Below are 20,780 nucleotides of genomic sequence, written 5' to 3' on the forward strand. Positions count from 1 at the left end.
CTCTGCTCAAGCACAAATCAAAACAATGTCTGGATTTCTTGCCTCTGAGGATCAGGTATTTTACAGCAGGTGTGAAGGACCTCAGGCATAGGGGCCTAATGTGCCTGCCCAGGCCTTTCTGTCTGGCCATTGGAACTTCCCCCAGGCTCTGCTTCCTATCCTATCCTGACTGTTTTTGCCTGGCTGGAATGTGTCCTTGATTGGTAGATAGATAAGGGGTGTGTGTGGGTGTGATACGATACATACAATTGCTTTAACTGTTTTTAGTTAAACTAAGGTCAAATTCACATTACACATTTAAAGCGCTATGATACCACTTTACATGGCCACGACTTCCCCCAAATATTCCTGTCATTTGTTCAGGGTGCTGGGAGTTGCTAGGAAATCCGTATTCCCCTCACAGAGCTACAGTTCCCAGAGTGGTTGAATTATTAATCTCTCTTCACAGGAAACGTTGGGAATTGTAATTCTGTGAGGGGAACAGGGTCTCCTATCTAACAGCAGCACCCTTGGCAAACCACACCTCCCAGGATTTTCCGAGGGAAGCCATGACTGTTTAAAGTGGCACCATAGTGCTTTATATTTACAGTGTGGATGCGGCCTGTTTTTGCCAGGGGCAAAAGTGGGCGGTGCAACAAATGTAAATTTCGCCGTTGTGCAGCAGGCTAGCTTCTACACAGACTCACACACCCCTCTCTATCCTCCATCCGGACGTATAAGAGACCTTATCAGAATTCAGGGACACACTCCACCTATGGAAAAACATGCAAGGAGGGCCCTCTTGCCCTGCTGCCGCCCAGGTCTCTGGTCTCTCATCTTTGGGTTAGAGAATTCAGAACAAACAGCCTCGGGCCACAATCTCTGCAAAAGTGGTTGCAACTGCAGAATTTGCAACAAATAATCTCCTCCCCTCCCTTCTTTGTGCGTATTCTCGAAATTTGCCCGCGCCGTGTCCCTGCACAAGGCGAGTGTGGGAGGGCAATGCCAACTTCAGCAGGAGAGCAGGGGGCAATGCCAATAGTCATCATGCCTGGCTCTGCATAAGCGGTGAACTTTTGTCCGCTGCCCTCCCCCTTTTTCCAGCGCCAATGCCAACCGCTCATTATTTCCCACAATGAGGACTGGAGGCTGGACTAACCTTCGCAGAAGAAGGGGTGGCCAAGGTCAGATATGAAAGGAAGGAATGTGTGCCAGCTCACGGAGTGGGGGCAGGGAGAGAAAGGGTTCAGGAAAGGGGCAGCGTTGGCACAGGATAGCTTGTGCCTCCCTGCCGGGCAGTGTCAGCCGTCTCCCTGCAAAGGCTCCCAGGCATGGTTCGGCAGAGCTAATCGCCTGAAATTAAGGAAAATGTTTATATCTCTAGGTCTGCAGACTATGCATGTCATGAAGGCAGTTGCCTTGCATACAAGACTTTGCATGTTTGCAGTTCCTTCGTTGCGAAAGATTTTCCACATGACTTCCTATTTACAAAGCTTCCAGAGGACGCTTTGGCTGCATTCACACCTGCATTTAAAGAGTGTTTATGGCACGGTGACTTTCTCCAAAGCATCCTGGGGACTGCAGTTTGTTAAGGGTGCTGGGGAAGGGTAGCTTTTTGAGTGTTAAACTACAGTTCCCAGGGTTATTTGGAGCAAGCCATGTGCCAAATTTGAATGTATGGTGCGTATGCAGCCTTACTTGCCTCTATGCTAGCATGCACAATACTAACTATGGCTCTTCCCACACCAGGATCTTTGCTCACCATGCTTGTGTATGAAAAGAGTCCTCAGCGCTAGTTTTTCTTTATTAGCTGTAGTTCAGCTCAGGGAGGGAATGGAAGTCAATGGAAGAGCCTTGGCTTCGCAGGTTTTGGTTTGAAAACTTCTGGAAAAGGGCATTGATGGAACCTGGTTAGTTTTGCTACGATGATTATTGGCTTGTGATAAAACGGAGGCAGGCTTTTTCATGGGTGGCACCGGTGTTGCAAAAAACAAACAAATATGGAAGGCCCCATTCGCATTGGCATTCTGCCAGCTTCTGAAGATGCATCTGTTTAGACAAGCATTTCCCTGGCCTCCCGATTTGAGTCTCCTACTCTGATGGTGGTTTTAACCGTCACAATTATTGTGCTGTTTCAGTGGGTTTGCTTATTATATATTTAGGTTATGGATGTTGTAATGTTGTTGTTTTTACTGTCCTATGTATTTGAATCACTGGTGGCTGCTTTCTTCTCATTATTTTGCTGTTGGCTTTTGTTTGTGAACTGCCTTGATATTTTCATCTTATACTTGTGTATAAGCCGACCCGAATATAAGCTGAGGCACATAATTTTAACTAAAAAAGCTGGGAAAACTCATTGACTCGAGTATAAGCCGAGGGTGGGAAAGGCAGCAGCTACTGATAAATTTCAAAAATAAAATTTAATACTGTCCTATGCCTTTCCCAGCTGTTGGCGGTGGGGTGGGGTGGGGGAGAAGCAGTGAGGAAGGATCCCTTCCTCGCCACTTTTCCCTCCCTGCCACCTCGCACAGAGCAGGCATAGGACAGGGGTTTGGAGAGTCGCAGCGCAGCGCTTCTTTGAACCCCCGGTCCTGTGCCTTTCTCCGCCACCACCCGCCTCACTTGAGTATAAGCCAAGGACGGCTTTTTCAGCACATTTTTGGTGCTGAAAAAGTAGGCTTATACTCGAGTATATAGAGTAAATCATCATCAACCCTGGCATATCCACTTTAAAAAGTATCTGTCTTCTGTCTTCAGAGACAATGGAGTGTGCCTCCAGTGGTGAAGTCAAACTGCTGTGTTAGCAGCACCTAAGTGGCCTCCCCTGCGCGCAAGCCTGGGTTGTTTGTGTGGAGATCCTGGGCTGCCCAGGTGACAAGGCTTCTCTCTTGGCCTCCCTGGTATGCTCCCAAAGGAAAGGAAAGCAATATATCATTTGGCACTAACTTGGATGCAGGAGTTTCCAGAAGTTAGGCGTATGAAGCACCATCTCTAACCGTCTTAGGAATTCCACTCTGGATTTGTGTAGGGCAGGCACCCCCAAACTGCGGCCCTCCAGATGTTTTGGCCTACAACTCCCATGATCCCTAGCTAACAGGACCAGCGGTCAGGGAAAGATGGGAATTGTAGTCCAAAACACCTGGAGGGCCGAAGTTTGGGGGTGCCTGGTGTAGGGTTTACTCCTGAGCCTTCTCTTCTCCCAAAGATATCCCACAAGGCAGCAGAGGTTTGGGATGAGAGTTTTCCTTATCTTAGATTGGCTACCTTCCCAGGTTGATAAACCCCAGCCGCCCCTCACCTCCCTCTACAGCACATGAGGAAACCACCTTCTTGACCATTGGACTCCCTATTGGAATACAGCCTACTGTACAAATGTGTGAGTTATACCCATTGCTCTACACATGGTTGTCTTTAGCCAAAGTTGCCACCTTTTGAAGGACAGGCCATTCAGAAGGTTACGCATGAAGGAAAGCAGCCCTTGAGTGGAAAACAGTTTCCCAACCTTTGTTATACATGAGCAGGCTATGATTATTGTACTAAAAGACGTGCCCAAAGACACTCTTTATTTCCCCCCACTTATTCCGCAACTGAGTCCAAGCACTGGAAAAGACAAGGGACCGCAGCACATGCTGTGCACAAAGATCTCAGGTTCAACCCCCAGCATCTCCAGTTGAAACACTCTCTATTGACAGGGCTGAAGAAAGGTTTTTCCTTTGCCTGAGATCTTGGCTAGGTGGGCCCAATGACTTGACTCCACTTGAGAAGCTTCATATATGACAGGGGTGGCCAACTCCCAAGAGACTGTGATCTACTCACAGAGTGAAAAACTGGGAGTGATCTACCCCCTTTTGGGGGGTTCAGGTCAAAGCTGTTGAGTTTTTTTAAGGAAGGGAAGCCCTGTTTTTTGGGGGTTTAGGTCAAACTTGTTGAGCTTCTTTTAGGAGGGAGGGAGGCCCATTTTTGTTAAGGGCTTCAGGTCATAGTTGTTTAGCTTTTTTTAGGGAGGAAAATTTTGGGTGAGCTTTTTTTAGGGTGCCAGTGATCTAGCAGTGATCTACCACAGACATCCAGTGATCTCCCTGTTAGACGTGCCTGATATATGATAACAAATACAGAGTATGGCTAAGTATACTCACACGCAGAGGAGGTTTCTTATGGGCTCATCTTAAGCATGCGACAGGCAAAAAAAACCAGTTTACAGCAGCATGCCCACTCTCATTTTCTGTCCTCTCAGTTCTTGGCTTCTTAAATTCACAAATTAAATCTCCATGGTGTAGCAATCTGTGAAGACAGACGAACAGCCATAACTGGGTTGTTAATTCAGACATCACTCCAAATCATAGTTAAGCACAAAACATGGCTCGTAAATACATTTTAAGGTGCAGTTTCCAGTTCTACTTTCCCAGTCAATCCAATCACAAACCCTAGTTTTTCAATTCAAACGAAGCAAACCATAGTTACATTTTCTTAATGATGATTTGGCAGGACATCTGAATTGAGACACTGCATGTAATTAATCTGGGAATGCCTAACTTCTACCTGCTTGTGGCTTCTGCGTTGCTGCTTATCAGATTCCAGCTTTCTTTCCCAAATATATACAATTTCAGCAACAAGATGTTGCTACTTTTTCAGTCTTGTCTTAAGGCTAGAGAAGAATATCAAAGGATAGATAATTAAGTCGGATAACGCAAGGTGTTTTATATCACTTAACTGCGATGTAGAAATAGCTACACCTGTGAACTCGTTTAATCCAAGTCCCCACAAACACACATTTAATTTTGCAGCATAAATAGAACACACTTGCTGCATAACAGATCCTCTGAGGCAATTGTGCAGAAGGGGCTGCTGTTAAAAAGCTCCCGCTGCACGTACTGAATTGTGCAATGCAAGTGGCGAACTGTGTGTGGTTTGCCTCAAGGTTTGTTGTTTCACAAAAATGGAGTGAGGAAAGGGCTGCCGACTGATGCTGCGCCCTTGCCATACATTTAAAGCACTTTCCAAGCCCCAAAAGAGCCCTAGGAACTGGTTTGCTAAGGGTGCTCAGAAATGAAGCTGTTTGAAGCTACAGTACGCAGCCAAAATCAGAAAACTACCACATGGGAAGTGGGTGCGGGAGTTCGTAATCCTTTTCCCATGTGTCATTTTCCCACTAAAACAAAAACACGCACGAAGCTTTTTTTGGAGGGGGGGGTGATGCCCCGCAAGGAAAAATAAGTACACACGCACACAGCACAATGTTTCCACTTTGGTTTGCAGCCTCCACGGCTGCATTTTGTCAAATGTTGGCGATGAGCTACACATGACTGAGAACGACACGTAGCCCAAGCCTCGCACCGTGCCAGGATCTTGCTTTGTGAGGTAGTCTATGTTTAAACAACTGGGCATGGCCCTGGGCTCTTTGTGAGCACGTGTGCTGTGGAAAAACACAGCCCTCCTGAGAAGGAAAACTCAGAAGAAGCCTCAAGCAAGCACTGAACTTGTTCAATCAGCCAGTGCCTTCTTATGCAAAAAAGGGTCTTCTAGTTTACATGACCAAAAGCTTGCTATTAACTTCACTGGAGGTTTAAAGGAACCTAACTGAACTGAGGTTCTGCAGTTTCTAACTGCATTATAAAACCTGTTAATTTGTGGCTGAGCTTGCTTTTCCTTCCTCTCTCCTTTTCTTTTTCCTTGTGTGTCACACCTTCTTCAGTTATAAGCCTGAGGGCATGGAACGCCTTACTATTAGTGGCTGAGGAGGAGCAGATGGCCTAGTAAGCCTGTGCTAGCTACTCCTCTTCCCATCTCACTCAGTCATTTGCATTCTCTCCACCTCGAGGCTAGAGGAAGAGGGAAGTAAGCAGGAATGCTGAAGAGCAGGGATAGGGAACCTATGGACCTCTGGGGTATTGTTGGACTACAACTTCCGTCATCCCTAAACATTGGCCCTGCTGGCTGGAGCTGAGGGAAGCTGGAGTAAACAAAAAGGGCCGCAGGTCCCACCCACCCCCATCTCTGCTGAACAGGAAAAACAGCAGCAGGGGGAGGCCTCTGGTCTCCAGTAGGCCTCAGGCAAGGTCATGAATCTCAACAGGGGCCTGAAGGGATGAACCTCTGGTTCCAGCCCTGTAGGAGACTGAGCTGTATGGTCTTGAATCAAACCAGCAATGAGAGACCCCAGCTGCATGTGAGGGGAGGGAAAGGGGCCACTACCACCGATTGTGCAAAAGTGTGCACGAAAACCTCACAGAGATACACTGTATTATTATTATTATTATTATTAGATTTGTTAGTTGCTTTTCTCACGAAGTGACCCAAAGCAACTTGCATTAAAACCAAATAAAGAACTTCCAATAAAAATCTAAAAGCGCAGCTGAACAGACAAAACAGATCAGGACTTGCTGATCTCACCCAACTAAGGTGAGGCCACAGTGCCACCATTAAGGGCCAAAAAGTATTCACCTGATGCCCAAAAACAGATACGGGTGGCGCTAGGCATGTCTCCCTGGGTTGAACAGTCCACAAGTTGGGGGGTCACCACTGAAAAGGTCTGATCTAATTAACTTGCTAACATATCCTTTTGGTTTAATTGTATTCTGAAAACCCTACAAAAAGGAGACCGTTGTACTGTAACACGACTGAAAAGCGTGACTTTTACTGAGTAAAAAAACCTCAGGGTACTTATGGGTTGCGTCCGGCAAAGTCATTGGGCAAGCAACCAGACTTCTCCTCAAGCAACAGAACTTCTCCTTCTGTCTCCTCTCCCTGCAACTCCTCAAATCTGCTTTGGGGTTCCTGCAAACCCTTTGGGGGTGCACGGGAAAGGGAGAAGGAGGAAGAGGGGAAGTTCAGTTGCAGGAGCAGCCTGTCATTGTGCAATGACTTCATCGGATTCCTCCCCCTTCTAATATTTCACAATCTGCTGAGAGTTGAGGATGGAGCAAGACACAAGCACCAGACTCCATTATCTCTGAATGCAGGTTGCCACCAAAATAGCTACAAGGCGAAGAAGGTATAATCAGTACCTGCTCCCATCCCGTTTAATTCCTCCACAAGGCACATAATGTTTCCAAATTCAGACTGGAGTCACACTTGGTTGCCAGAGTGATCAATCCTGCAAAGGTTCCCAGTCTTTGACTTTCCGTCTGGAGAGAAATGTCCTTACCTCGTTCGTTGTCTTGGAAGTCACAGTTTAGGGCTGAGGACTGTCTGCCACAATACCGGAATCGCTCCTTTACAGTAAAGAGCAAAAACACAGGCAAACATGAGGAGCTGATCTCCCCAACACGCTCAGCGAAGGCAATAGGAGGTAGCAGGATTGCACCCACCAGCCTCACCCCACAACATTGACGTATGCACCACAAACTCTTCCAAGTTACACAAGACCTTACTTCATGGGTCATTATAATAAAAGTGCTAGCTACCATCTTTTGACCTACAGATCATAAAATCTATAGCATCACCTGTTTACCTGAGGCAACCTTGCAACAAGTATGGGTGATCCCAGCAGCTACGGTAGTAGTCAGGTTTTACAGACCTAAACTCAGGTCATTGAAATAAAGTTATGTGGGCAATAGGTTAACTCTCAGCAGGTGTAAAGGGAAGGTAGGGTTGGCAACCCCCAACAATGTACACAAAGGGTTGTTTTTTTTAATTGCTTTGTGGGTTTTAGTCATGTAATCTCGTTTGTACACCACTTTGAGAATTCTTTTCGATCAAGCTGTTTACGTTTTTCCTAAATAAAATAAGTAAATGAACTTTGCAGCGTAATGCAACAGATCTAGAGTAGCAACAGCCAGCATGGTGTCGGATTGGAATGGCAGGCTAGGACTGAGGAGAACCAGGTTCAAATTCCCCACTGGGCCACGAAGCGGCTCACTCTCTCACTCTTTCAGAGCCTCAGCTACTTCACGGGGTTGTTGCGAGGACAGAAGGTGGTGGTGGTGGTGGTGGTGGTATCCATTTGGGAGTGCCAAATTTTGGCCTCGCATAGGGCGCCATATTACAAAAGATTGCCAAAGTATGCCGCTGGATGCAGTACGTTGAAATGCCTTGAGGATGGATAAATATGCAAGGTCCTTGAAGGGTGGAATAAGAATGTAATAAAAACAAATAAATATCTAATATTTGGGGCATCACTCTTATATCTTAAAGGACAGGAAGGATATGCTAACAGAGCAACGAAACATAGAACAGGATATATTCTCTGAGGCGGGGGTGGGAAATAAATGCGGCCCTCCAGACGTCTCTCTCTGGCCCTTCAGACTCTTTCCAGGCTACACCCTCTCCCCAAACACCCTCTCTCTCCTGTGCAGAAACAAGCCTACTGCACAAGGGCAAACACTGATATCAATTGCCCCACCCACTTTTGCCTCTAGCTCCGCCCACCCTGGCATGTGGCCCCTGGGATGCTGCTCAGAAGGGAATGTGGCCCTCAGGCTGAAAACTATTCCTGCCTTCAGGGCGAGTTATTTTAGCACTCAGAATTGCCAGCCTTTGCAGGAGGCTGGCTGGAAGAGGCATGCTCAGAGGTGCGGAGGAGCCTTTAATTAAGGGACTAATTCAATTTGCACCACAGCAGCAGCTGCCTTGGTTCACATGACGGCGACCCAGCACACACACATATACACACAAGAGGATTTGAAATTTACCATGAAAGAAACCTACCATGGTTCGCTCACATCTTTCTCCAGCGGGCTTCCTCTATTCCTGTCCCAGCAGGAAGCCTGCCCTATTTAAGGTGCCAGAGCCAGGTCCCACCCCCTCTGCCCCCCCTCACTCCCCAGTTAAGCATCATGTTACAAAGTGACCTACAAGCCTAGGCACACAAGCCCCAGTCCCCACTTTAGAAGCAGCCCGGCTTATGCTTCTCCTTAAAAAGAAAGTGGCAAAAATATATGATCAAACCAAACGTCCCACCGTCTCAGGTTAGGGGGCCACATGGTATCAAGACATCTCTCTCCCCAGAACCAACACACTTTAAAAGCCAGGTTCTCATTTAACTCCTTGAGCTGATCCGCTTCTCGTTCAGTCTAGTTTCTTAAAACTCTGTCACTAGCAAGTGAGGGCTACAGCCCAAGGCCTCACACAAGTAGCCTCCCACCCCCAATTCAGCTCTGCAAAAAGAGGTACAATATCAGGCTGGGTGCTGTGCAAGAGTTAAGCTTGCCGAATCAAAGGCAAGCACTTTACAATGCAGTTCAGCAGCACCGCTGCAAGGAAACTACTAGCCCTAACCCTAACCCTAACTAGTTTACAGGGTTGCTGTGTGTAGCTACCTCATTTTATCCTCATGTTATTAGGGGCATCTTAAGCCTATCCAGCGCCGTGGTTCAGAGATCCCTCCGGCGCCCTGCCCCCCCCTTTAAGCAAATGAAATCCACAGCGCCCATCTCAAGAAGCCAGCTTCTCCACCCACCCCGACTGGAGGACACCCCCATTCCCGATGTATCTGTCCCCCTCCCAGCACCTGCGGCGCTGTGGCTCCAGCTCAGGCTCATCCCCAGCGCTGCATCGCCCGGCCCGAAGCAGCAGCCAAGGCCACCGGGGAGCGAGCGCCCGTCCTCCGTCTCCCCAAGATGCATCATGGTGCTGTGCCGGGACGCCACCGGCTTGTAGGCTGCGTGCAACGTGTCCTTTGCCCGGGAGCTGGGCAGAGGGTGCATTGTGCGCAGCCTACGAGCCGGTGGCATCCCAGTGCAGCACCATGATGCGTCTTGGGATGGCGGAGGACGGGCGCTCACTCCCGGACGGCGGCGGAGGCACGAGGAGAGGAGGATGCGGCGGTCTTGGCCGCTACGATGGGCCGGGTGATGCGGCGCTGGGGGACACGACGGCCTTGGCCGCTGCTCCGGGTACCGGGCAGAGGGCGCATTGCGCGCGCCGGCGGCGTCCTGGCACAGCGCCATGATATGTCTTGGGGAGGCGGAGGATGGGTGCTTGCTCCCCGATGGTGGTGGAGGCGCGGGGAAAGGAGGACACAGCGCTCGGCGGCAGGGAAAGGGGAGGCCGTTGGCAAAGCTGCACAGCTCCCCCACTCACTGGGGCGCCCCTGAGAGGCTGGCGCCCTGGCGCAACGCGCCACTAGCCCCAGTAGGAAAGACGTCTCTGCACATTATCAAATTAGAACAGGGGTGTCAAACTCAAATTCATCGGGGGCCGCATCAACAGTTTGGTCACCCTCAAAGGGCCGGTTGTATCTGTAGGACTATGTGTCCACTCTTTATTATCATAAATTATTGTCACTGCATTCAATTATTACTGTTTTTTGTAATAATGTAAGTAATAACTAGCTCTGAAAGCAGAAACATAGTCAGAATAATGGCAAGTAGATATTCAAATGTACAATTATTGTACAATTTATTGAAAAATGATTTTTGGTAACTGCACTGGGTGGTGGAGGCTCGCTAGGGTTTCATGCAGGACCTTTGCAGAGCTACTAGTACCTGGAGATGCTGGGGTCCTTCTGCATGCAGGACAGATGTTCTGCCAGTGAGCCACCACCCTTCACCAAAGGGACTGGCTGAGGTTGACTCACTGGAGCTGCTCTCCTGGTTCCAGGGTTTAAGGGCCAGAAGTATAAAGCAGCATCCTATGTTTCTGAGGAGAGGGAGAGGGAGAGGGAGGGGAGGGGAGGGGAGGGGAGGGGAGGGGAGGGGAGGGAGGAAGGAAGGAAGGAAGGAAGGAAGGAAGGAAGGAAGGAAGGAAGGAAGGAAAGAGGGAGTGGGAGGGAGAGAGGAAGGAAGGAAAGAGGGGAGAGAAAGAAGAGTAGGAAATAAGGAAGAGAATAAAGAAGGAAAGAAAAAAAAGAGGGAGAGAAGACGGAAAGGGAGAAAGAAGGGAGAAAGAAGGAAGGAAGTAGAGGGAAAGAAAGAATAAGAATGAGGGAGAGGAAGAAAGTTGGGAAGGACGGAAGGAAGGAAGGAAGGAAGGAAGGAAGGAAGGAAGGAAGGAAGAAAGAAAGAAAGAAAGAAAGAAAGAAAGAAAGAAAGAAAGAAAGAAAGAAAGAAAAGAGGGAGCAGGAGGGAGAGAGGAAGGAAAGAGGTGAGAGAAAGAAGAGTAGGAAAGAAGGAATGAAGAAGGAAAGAAAAAGAAAGAGGGAGAGAAGACAGAGATAAAGAAGGAAGGAAGGAGAGGGAAAGAAAGAATAAGAACGAGAGAGCGGAAGAAAGAAAGGGAAGGGGGGTCGCCGCCTTGATTCAGCGCCAGAAAAGAGCGCGAAGGGACCCAGGGGCAAAAAGCATTTCCCCGGCCCCAGCTGTTTGTTGGCGCTTTGTTGGCGCGGCACTTCAGCAGCAAGGTCCCACTGCTGGGTCCTGCTGGCTGGGGCGCTCGGCGGGCCACATGACGAGGTCTGGCGGGCCGGATTTGGCCCCCGGGCCTTGTGTTTGACACCTGTGAATTAGAAGATACACAGTCGCCCAGTTTGGATGATCATTCCAGGCTTCATAAACCAGAATCTTGGTGCCAAAGGTGGCAGAAAACAGGAGAAAAGGGAGGAGCGCTTGGCTCACACTCTCAGCTTCGGAAACAATGGTTTGTGAAACCTTAGATAATTGTCTGAAGCAGGCCATCGGCTCAGTGCGGAATCCCTTGCAGACGACTGCAATGCCTGGAGGCAAACGGTCAGGTTTGTGTATCCATAGCAATGACTAGAGGAGAAACAACTGCTGGAAGGAGGCTTCTCCTGCCCCCGCTGCAACAAAACATGGTCTCTATGGCCACAGCAGGCACTGCAACCTTCCAGCAGCTTGACCTCCCCACCACAGGTCTCATTGTCTCCCAAGACAGATGGGTGCCAACAAGAAGAACCCTGCATACATACATAATGGAAGTGATTTAATTCAGCTAAATATAGGAGTCCCCTTGAAAACCAATTATACCTTAGAACTCCATACGCCGAGTCTTTTAAATTTATATGCTTAATAGAAAAATAAGAATGCAATGTTTTGTTTTCTGGAAACACACGCTAAAGGAAACTTCTGTTCGGGGGCAGCTTCTAATGGCACCCATATCTATGGGAAATCAGAACACACACACACCCCAGCCAAGGGGCCTCTGCTCTGGACCAAATTCTCTTCAGTGCCAGGGAAAGTTATTTCCCATCCTGGGCACACCTTCCACTCCCTGGGGACTGTAGCTGCTCCACCCTTAACCCCAAACCACACGTTTGGTGCATTGTGGGAAGCTCATCCCTGCTCTCATAGATACACGTCCCACTCAGGGCCTCTCATTCACACATACGCAAGCACACATGGGACAAGAGTCAGGAGCCAAACCTAGACACAACTTAAACCCACCCTTCTCCAAAACGATTTGGGGAGAGGGGAGTGACAAGGGCCCATATTGTCTCCCTCTATGGCTAAGTGGCTAAGGGCCACTCCATGTAGGCAATACTGCTCCATAGCGGCCTGACTCACAGTAAGTCAGGTTCATATTTTCCATATGGGGGTAATTTCCATCAGAGAAATACAATAACACACACCACCCGTGCTGGAGCCCGAGACCAAACTGCGCCCCAACCACATCTAGTTTGCCCCCGGCAACCCCAAAAAAGACCCCTGACTCACACAACTCCTGAGCACTTATGCTCACCAAATCCCTGGGTACCCACCTGCAAACACACGACTTCCCTGCCTCACACAAGCCCTATGCCACCCACGCCATTCTCCTGCATTATGTGGCAGCGAGCTCTGAACCCTAACTGGCCAGAAAGGCAGGCACTCTGCACATGCTCAGAAGAACTCACATAATAATATTCTTAGCATTTCCCCTCGACTAATACTGTATGAGCTGGTTAATGATAGACATTCTAGTCTATTTAGATAATAACAAGTGACTAAATTTTTTCCTATAGGTAAAAGCAACAGTATTGAGGGAAAACCCCACTATCATTGTTTTGGTTTTTCCAGTTAACTTGTGTTTGAGTCAAGACAGCCATCACAAAAGAATAGGCACTCCCACCTTGTGGGTGTGAGAGTAAGTGGCAGTTCCTTCCAGTAATTAGCTTGCTACTTGTATTTTTTTTATACGTACTTTTACAACAACCCTGGGAGGTAGGTTAGGCTGAGAGACAGAGAGTGGCCCAAAGTCACCCAATGTGCTTCACGACTGAGTGGAGATTTGAACCCTGGTCTCCCCCAGCTCGCAGAATGACACTCTTAACTGTTAATTTACTGCTGCGCCTGGTTAAAGTGATTACAGACATTGCAGCCCAAATTATTCACAAGTTTTGGGACTGAAGATCAAGGAGCCCGAGATCACATACACACTAGCAGTATGTGTATAAACATCCCTAATCCTTGTCTCCATTTACCTTTGGAGCCCAGGGACCCTTTCTGCACCCATGCCAGCTCCTTCTGGCCACATCTGCTCAATGCCACATTCAGCATCTGCGTAGCCAGGGAGGGCAGAACCTCAGTTAACTATTTTTATTTTTATTGATTAAAGGGAGGCAGCTGGCCGCCCCCCCTCGGCTACACCCACGCCACCTTGCAAACTCCCCCTCCCCGCTCAGAATTCTATATTTGTTTTATTCTATTTATGGCACCGAGCGGCCACGTCTGACAGCTGCGTGACAGGCAGCAGCCCAACAGGTGATGCGCTGCGGTGGGAGGTGGAGGAAGAAGATCATCAGCGAGGGAATGCTTCGCCTCTTGTTCAGCTGCTATTCCCGCCACATGGGTGCTGGGTGGACCTTCTCCTGCCCACCTTAAGCCGTCTCCCCTCCAAACCGCCGCCACGCTTCTTCTCCACCCCGAGAAGAGGGGGTCGATTTTCCCCTCGCCCCTACTTCTCTGCGCCGGGGAGCTCCCGATCCGCTCCCCATGTCCCCTTCGCTCCCCTTCCCTGTCCTGCCTTCTGGGAAGCCCCCGATGCTTCGCTTGGGGTTTGCGCCCCCGGCCCTAACCCAATTCCTTCCGCCCCCAACGTCGCCTCCCAGCAAGCGGGAGGATCCCCTTCCTCGCCGCACCTGGCCAGACCTACCAGCACCTCGGGGTCGGGGTGCGATCCGGACGCGTCCGCTCCGTCGTGACACCCGGAGGACAGGCGAGGGAGCTCGGAACCTTGCAAGCGTGGCCACGTTGCATCAGCCAAGCTCCCCCCGCGTCCAGAGGCGGGCAAAAAAGCCTTCCGACCCCGCCCAGCGCTTCGGCGCCGCTTCTCGGGTACTGCCCCTTTCGAAACTGCGCTCCTCGCGCAGTGGAGGCCGCGAACGATGGAAGAGCTCTCCCCGCAAATCCCGCGCCTCTTTCACACATGCACGCACACACGTGTCACGCGGCAACGGCAGAGGAAGCAGCACAGCCGTACGACATTCATCCTGGCTAATGTTTGGGCATAAGAGCACCCGCTCTTATGCCCAAAGAAGGCTGATCGCCGAAGAATTGATGCTTTTGAATTATGGTGCTGGAGGAGACTCTTGAGAGTCCCATGGACTGCAAGAAGATCAAACCTATCCATTCTTAAGGAAATCAGCCCTGAGTGCTCCCTGGAAGGACGGATCGTGAAGCTGAGGCTCCAATACTTTGGCCACCTCATGAGAAGAGAAGAATCCTTGGAAAAGACCCTGATGTTGGGAAAGATTGAGGGCACTAGGAGAAGGGGACGACAGAGGACAAGATGGTTGGACAGTGTTCTCGAAGCTACGAACATGAGTTTGACCAAACTGCGGGAGGCAGTGCAAGACAGGAGTGCCTGGCGTGCTATGGTCCATGGGGTCACGAAGAGTCGGACACGACTAAACGACTAAACAACAAACAAGAGCACCCGCAGGAGGAAGGGGCAGGGCACTCCGTGACGTCCAGGGAGTGGACTACAATTCCTATCATTGTAGGTACGGCCTGATGGGAGTCCTGTAACATTTGTACGTGCCGTGCCGTGCCGCCCGATTTCTCCGGTAAATGAAAGTGAAATGGCAAGAAAGAAGGGCAAATCAGGAGAAAAGGGCAGTGGGTGGGAGAGAGGAAGACAGGAAGGGAGAAAAAACATGAAAGAAAAGAGAAGTAAATTGATGTGCTGGAAAGAATGGCAAAATAAGAGAAGATGCGTGCATGCGCATATATGTTGGTTTTTACGTGCACACACGTGCACACATGGTTATGAAGATTGAAAGGAAAAGATTCCCCTTCATTTTAATCCTTTCTCATCTGTTTCTTTTAAGGGAGCAGCATGGCTCCTTAGAAAACTCTGTAAGTTCAGTTGCAGGAAAACTTTGTTCCCGCTGCACAGATGTGTCCAACTGCTGGTTCATTGTTTTGACATTCTGCCCGTCCTCCGATTAGGAGCATTTGACAGCTAGCAGTATTAAAACATCAACGGAACACAACAGTAATAAAAACATACTTTAAAATCATAATCAACATCAGCAGCAGCAATGGCTATAATACCAGCCCTGGGGAAAAACAAGCTATTTTCAGTTTGAACCAAAAGCAGTAAATAGAAGTGTTTCTGTCAGATGGTGTGGTATCTTCAGTACAGCTATATGGAAAATAAGATATTTCCCCACAGCAAAGAAGTCTGTGTCCTTTGCCTGTCCTCTCGCACCTCACCACTTAAAGTCGATGAGTTAATTTTTCAGTGAGGGCTACTTGCCAAAGCTTTCATATCACCTTACCTGTCTGTATCAGTTCTGCAACGTGAAATAGTCAAACTGGCTGCACTCATAAAACTTAATATGGTCTTTTGAAAGGAGCTTGTCGTTCTGGTCATCCTAAATATTTAACAGTGCTTCAGCAGGCCTCATTAATTGGTTTTGCTTTGTAGCTTGCTCTGTTCAACTAAACCCCATCCTCCAAAATTTTAACACCTTTCTACGGGACCACTACATAAGAAGTTATGTTCCTTGGGCTGCAAACCCACTTTACCTTTAAAAAGCACGTTCCAATCACATCCCTCGAAGAATTTTGGGTGCTGTAGTTTACCCCTCATAGAGATACCATTTGCAGCAACCATTAACAAACTACCATGCCCAGAATTCTTTGAGGGAGGAGATGTGTTTAGAACGTGCTTTAAAGGCAGCATAGTGCCGCCTCACTCACAATCTCGGTTGCTCGGTTTTGCTATTTGGGTCAGTTTTGAAGGGAGTGATACACTACCTATATATAGGTTTTAAAACTTTTCCCCTCATTATTCTCTGCCTTCCAATACCTGCCACGTTAACTTCCAGCACCCGGTAACAGAAGCACCTGCTTCTTTAAAATTAAAAATGTAATTTGCGTACAGGTGGGTGAAAGTGTGGCTTTGTTTTTGCTTGGTGCTGTCTCCTTTTGTGTTATCCCCTTCCTCATGTCCATGTGTGTAAATACTCTTAGTTCTTACCACCACCTCGAGGATCCATGCCTCAGAGCCAGGGTTTGGACCACAGCAGAGTCATAAAGCATAGGATCTGACAACTTAGCTGGTAAGTCCAGCTGTGTTTTGTGATAACAAGGTTGTTTTCTGTGGCTGGTGGTGAAAAACAGGTGGATCCATGATGCAGGAGCTTGACTTTGCATCACAAAGCTCTGGATACTTGATATTCATGTGGGATAACACAGGATTAAGATAATAAGGCAATGGTAAAATCTCTCCTCAAGAAACACTCCCTGGTTTTGGAGTATGAGCTCACTAGAGATCTTAGGACCAGACACAGAGGCCCAGTAGGCCACATGCAGCCTGAGATTCCGCACCCGTCTTAGTGTAATACTTCAAATGAGAATACACCTGTCAGGAAAATAACCTCATAATTAAAACTTATAATTCTTTATTGGTCATATAGGAAGAATAACAAATTCAATGTACAGTGGTACCTCTACTTATGAATAACTCTACTTACGAATGGAGCTCCGTCCGCCATCTTGGATGTAGTTTAGATAGGATTTTTTCTACTTACGAATTTTTGGATAGGGTTGCTTCTACTTACGAATTTTTTCTATCAATGCATTCCTATGGGATTCGACTTACAAATTGTTTCGCCTTACGAATGTGCGTTCAGAACGCATTAAATTCGTAAGTAGAGGTACTCCTGTATAGCCAAACAAGACAAATAGACAAACATACACGGTATGCAAGATGGAATGACATAAATATGAAAATGGAATTTAGATGATTGTCAAAATACAGACAAAAGTGGACACATGATTTAAGGTATAAAGAATGTTAAACTGCGCAAGTTAAAGTATGACCCAAAAAGACAGATAAAGCTAGTGTGGAAGTCACATTTTTATTTTAATGTTAGCTTTACAGAAATGGTTTTTTTCTCTTTTTTGTTTTTCAGCATGTCTTTGTTGTTTTTCTTTTTCTTCTGTATTTTTTCTTCTCTTGTATGTTGAAGGAAATTTATGTATATACAAAGTTAAGATAATTCTTCCCCCCCCCCTGTATTTTTCTTCTTCTCTTGTATGTTGAAGGAAATTTATGTATATACAAAGTTAAGATAAATGTTGTGTATGAGTAACGGATTTGGATATCGGATATGGAAAACTAAATAAAAATTATTGCCAGAGAGAGAGAGAGAGAGAGAGAGAGAGAGAATACACCTGTCAGTGTGTAGAGATGGGCTCATTGGTCCCAGCAGGTGGGGGGACAACAATCTGTCTGGAGTACAGTTGGCAGTGTGGCTTTTTTCTGATATGATTTATGTCACATTTTCTAGAACAGCTGTTGTTCAGCAGCACTGCTCTATGGGTGACATTTCCAGCTGGAAGGAACAGGAATGCAGTTGGATTCACAGAATACTTTTTGCCCAAAGGTTGTGTAATCAAATGAGACAGTACTTTTATCCTTCTCCAAAGTAAACACAGTTTTGATCTTCACAGTGCTTGCCGGACAGGAAAAAAAAGTAACCACCTCAGGAAAGCTAAAAGAAGCAAAATGAAACAAAAGCTGATTGTTTGAGGAACTTAAAACAACAGCTGTGGGGTTAAGCCGCCCAAAACCTCAAAAAGCTGGAAGAAATATAGAGAGAAATGCTATCGTGAAGGGGACCTCAGTAATCTTTGCTGTTGAAAGGAGGGGATTCTACTGTGAGTTGAAAGAGGAGGTGAACTAAAATAAAGAGCGGGGTGATCATTACATGGCGATGGGGGGGGGGCCTCCTCAGTTGACCTGCGTATTGAGCATTCATCCTGATTTGCTTGCACAAGGAGGTCAGACTCTGTCAGGTGTTACTGAGCATTTGTTCCGATTTATTTGCAGGGAGGTTATACATCAGCAAAAAGCCCGCCTCCTGATGCCTACGGGAGGCCCCTTCGACATTCCACACTTTTCAATGCTTTCCCCCATCTATTTCCTAACCACACACACACAAAATTCTTTTTCAAAGTGACTTTGTTGTGCTAGGGCAACAGAGCACTTTAACTATGCAAACTCGAATTTTCTAGTGTGCGCTTGACTTCCTCCTGCAGAACATCGACCGTTTGGAGGTGCCCATGATGATGATAATTCACACAGTGACATGAGTCATTAGTGTGCCCTGGCACTTTACAGAGAACAAGAGGGCAGGTCCCTCTCTGCCCCAAGGGGTTTACAATATATATTTCTTTTAAGCAGAGGAGGGGAGAAATGCTAAAAGTTACTGCTTCAATGGCATGTACTTAAGCCAGGGTTTCCCAAACGCCTGAGTTCATTGGCCCCTTAATACACTTATAAAGTTGTGTTCACTCTTAGAGAACCCTGGAAACTGTAGATTATTCCACCACCACCCCCCAAAACAGAGCTACAATTCCTTTAACAAACTACAGTTCCCAGGATTCTTCGGGGTAGGTGGGAAATGTGCTTCAAGTGTGCTTTTGTCATGAGCTGGCTGGTCAACGGTGAGGAGGAAGAGAATCCTGGCAAGGGATGTAGCTGGGACTGGGACATACCAGGGCAAGCAGGGGATGGGGAAGGAAGTACAGTACTTACAGGGTGGTGGCGGGTGAGGGAGGGAATGGGGGTCAATGCACAGGAACCAGATCAGCAGGACCCATCACCAGAGCGAGAGGGACCCTGCATGGCAGGCTCTGGGGCATAGGGGGCAGTAGGAGTGCTGCTCTAGGAGGCTGAGACAGGCAAGGGCCCACAGCCCAGCTCTGAACAGGTGAGGGTCACCTGCCTCATCAAACCCAGGTGCTTCAACCAGCATGCAAAGTACAAAGGGGAAGCAGAGCTGAGGTGTTGTGTCTTCTCAACTGCTCATGTTGACGGACCTTGGATTGGATACACCCGAATGTCTACTGGACGCTGCTTTGGGTTTGACGCTGGACTGTGTATCCTGACTGCTGGACTTCAGACTTGGCTACTTGGATTGACTCTGAACTACATTTCCTGAACTTTCTTTGTGTCGATTGACCCTTGGGACTTGGCATACTGACTTGCTGCCAGGTGAGGTTCAGGACAGCTTTGAACGTGGGGTATGTATGCAGCTAAAATTAACTAATTGCACCCACTGATGTTCAGCAGAAGAAGGCATTTGAAGTGGTTTCCCCCCAACACTGCAGGGTCAGTAGCAAAAGTGACTCAATACGATCCAAAGAGTAAACCCCGCGATGGACTTGCTAAACTTTAAGGGCCTCTCTGATAAGATGAAAAGATTTTTCCCCTTTTCTCCTTCCCTCCCCCACCAAACCAGCTTCCCCATTTTAGTTTTGTTTTGATTGTGTTGACTTTAAGTATAAAATAGTAATAGCGGTGGGGGGGGGGGAGATGAGGGGATCAGGAATCTCTTCATTCTCATGTCCCACATTGCCTGTCCTGATCCATCGATAGCTTGCAACTAGGTAAGGCGCAGACATGAACACAGACCCAACCACCTCGGCTCTGACGCTACTCAGATGAGCCCTGCCAGTTCCTCAAAGGAGGATCCATTTGGAGCACAAGCAATGGATCTCTCTTTCTCTCCTAGGCCCCACCTGAACTATACTTCTAAAACAGTCATGGCTTCCCTTGAAGAATCCTAGGAGCTATACTTTCTGGGTGCTGAGTTTCTAGGAGACTTCACAGAGCTGCAGTTTCCAGAGTGGTTTAATAGTCAACCTGTCTTCCCAGGGAACTCTGTGAGGGAAATAGGAGTCTCCTAATGACATCCTTCCTGCCAACCTAGCAGTTTGAAAGCACGAAGTGCAAGTAGATAAATAGGTACCGCTCTGGTGGGAAGGTAAATGGCGTTTCGGTGCGCTGCTCTGGTTCGCCAGAAGTGGCTTAGTCATGCTGGCCACATGACCTGGAAGCTGTATGACGGCTCCCTTGGCCAGTAAAGCAAGATAAGCGCCACAACCCCAGAGTCGTCTGCGACTGGACCTAACAGTCAGGGGTCCCTTTACCTTTAATGACATCCTGTGCCCTTAACAAACGACAGTTCCTAAGATTCCTTGGGCAAAGTCATGGCTGTTAAAAAGTGATGCTGCTTTAAATGTGTGGTATAAATGGGCCCCCTCATTCTCAGGGTCTGCCCTACTGCCAGGTAGAATTAAGCAGATAGTGGCAGCTCCCCAGCTGTTGTCCTTTTGGAGGACAGAGTTGTGGCTGCTACATGGCCTGCCCTGAGACCGCCAAATTAGCCTGCTGCCCCCATTCAAGTACCAGACATGTGAAATCTCAATAATGTGGAAATTAACAATTAGGACACTAGGAGAAGGGGACGACAGAGGACGAGATGGTTGGACAGTGTTCTCAAAGCTACGAACATGAGTTTGACCAAACTGCAGGAGGCAGTGCAAGACAGGAGTGCCTGGCGTGCTATGGTCCATGGGGTCACGAAGAGTCGGACACGACTAAACGACTAAACAACAACAATTAGGAAAAGGTTGGGGAAATGGAATAAACTGCCATGTGAATGCAGCCTATATTGTTCTGTCATTTGT

General features: G+C 47.9%; 1 protein-coding gene across 11 annotated transcripts in view; it reads right to left on the bottom strand.

Moving 5' to 3' along the window:
* Positions 1-14,208, bottom strand: part of SLC6A16 (solute carrier family 6 member 16) — a 38,070-nt gene extending 23,862 nt beyond the window's left edge. The window contains exons 1-5 of one of the 11 annotated variants that reach the window (XM_060281601.1): positions 13,945-14,208; positions 7,124-7,190; positions 4,116-4,260; positions 1,742-1,860; positions 1,139-1,332 (exon numbers count right to left, since the gene is read on the bottom strand). The gene's annotated coding sequence lies outside the window, so the exon portion shown is untranslated. The other 10 variants (XM_035135374.2, XM_035135376.2, XM_035135378.2 and 7 more) reach the window with 10 other exon arrangements.
* Between the last annotated feature and the right edge of the window lie 6,572 nt (positions 14,209-20,780).

The sequence above is a fragment of the Zootoca vivipara genome, chromosome 13 (assembly GCF_963506605.1).
Source record: "Zootoca vivipara chromosome 13, rZooViv1.1, whole genome shotgun sequence".
In the NCBI taxonomy this organism is placed as follows: Eukaryota; Metazoa; Chordata; class Lepidosauria; order Squamata; family Lacertidae; genus Zootoca; species Zootoca vivipara.